Source organism: Grammomys surdaster, unplaced genomic scaffold (genome assembly GCF_004785775.1).
Source record: "Grammomys surdaster isolate TR1022 unplaced genomic scaffold, NIH_TR_1.0 220, whole genome shotgun sequence".
NCBI lineage: Eukaryota > Metazoa > Chordata > Mammalia > Rodentia > Muridae > Grammomys > Grammomys surdaster.
Window position 1 is genome coordinate 11,263,423 of NW_021604665.1, and position 1,798 is coordinate 11,265,220.

The following is a 1,798-nucleotide window of genomic DNA, read 5'->3' on the forward strand; positions in this document are numbered from 1 at the left end:
GCTGACCAGGGTATATTACATGCTACACATAATTAGTTCGTGCATGTTTTAGAGCCACTAAGAAGAGAGCAGTGAGGCTAGTTCTGCTAAACTTTGTTCTACTGCTGATATATTCATTTAACACACAATGTATGTGTTTTTGACTTTCCATATCATGGTGGGTTTTGTAATAATATTGAGTAAATAAATAGTTATCTTCTAGAGCTATATACTATCTTAAACAATCAATGTAGTTTTTGATTTTTCTTGTAATAAGAAAGTTAAGAACTTCCTGTCCTGGCCGCCATCGGAGAGCAGCAGCTATGGCCCTGCGTTACCCTATGGCCGTGGGCCTCAACAAGGGCCACAAAGTGACGAAGAACGTCAGCAAGCCGAGACACAGCCGGCGCTGCGGGCGCCTCACCAAGCACACCAAGTTCGTGCAGGACATGATCCGAGAGGTCTGCGGCTTCGCGCCCTACGAGCGCTGCGCCATGGAGTTGCTCAAAGTGTCCAAGGACAAGCGCGCACTCAAGTTCATCAAGAAGAGGGTGGGCACGCACATCCGCGCGAAGAGAAAGCGGGAGAAGCTGAGCAACGTGTTGGCAGCCATGAGGAAGGCGGCGGCCAAGAAGGATTGATGAACCCTCCCCCAATAAAAGATCATGGCTCCTAAAAAAAAAAAAAAAGAAAGTTAAGAGCTGAAATTGCATGTAGTTGCTATAGAAACATTAAGAAATCTGATTCTCTTGAAGGGGAAGCGTATGGTTACTCTGTTTTGTAACCTACTTTGTTATAGGAATGTCTACGGATTGTAATAACAACCATCTAGAGTCCTAATACATTTACACTTTCTGTTACACTTTAACTGTCTAAATAATTCTTTTAAATTTTCAAAAATGTTAATTAGTAGAAATGTTTTGAACTTGAATATATATATCTTTATTTTCAAAGAAAGAAGGCTCAGAGTCAGCTGTGGTACTTACCCACACTGTTAGGTGCTGTTTCGTTTAAATTATGTACTTAAAAGCACATGTTCAACCTGGGGAACAGAAAATCATGAGATATTAATGTTTATTGATCCAGCTGAATAGAATAATACAGGTGTTTTTATTTTCTAGTTGCAAGAACCAAGATTTGACTGTTTAATTGAATTTTTCATTGTAAATCAGAAATAGTTTCAAAAGAATGAATACCCTCTTTCTATCTTAATGTAACTTACGATCATAGATCCAGTGATTAAAATTTCATATTAAATGAATGGACGTCCCAGAGGGAAAAAGTCATTGAACGATAATAAAATGGTTCTGACTTGGGCTCTAAGGGAATTTTATTTAATTATGCAAAGGCATCTCTGTGTAGAAGACAGGGTAGAGAATCACTGTAAAGGAGAAATGAGAGAACGGAAGCAGACAGGAGGCTAAGACGGAAACTAGTCTGAAGGAAGAGCTGGCTAAAACAAATACAAAATTTTGACAATATGAGTTGAGAGTAACTACTTTTGAGCATCTTATACAACCTTCAATAATGTCGATGCTTTACAACTCATAGCCACTGGTGATGGGTGTATGGTGGTAAGTGTTCATTTACCCATGTTGTGAACTCGTAACAGAAAGTGTTGAAATTCTCTGCCTGAAAAATCAGCAAGCATCCTAAAATTGCTCACTCAGGCTATCATTTTTGAGTTATGTACGTGCAATGGAATCATCGTGATTCTATTGTTTTTTAAATAAGACATTGTTCAGAAGCATGCTTAAAAAATGAGAAGAAATGAGCAAAGCTAGACATTTGTCCTAACTACTGTTTAAAAGGTAAAAGG

At 38.5% G+C, this 1,798-nt stretch overlaps 1 pseudogene; it reads left to right on the forward strand.

The window, feature by feature from the left end:
• Window positions 1-281: 281 nt before the first annotated feature.
• LOC114625735 lies at window positions 282-665 on the forward strand (annotated as a pseudogene).
• The last annotated feature ends 1,133 nt before the right edge of the window (window positions 666-1,798 follow it).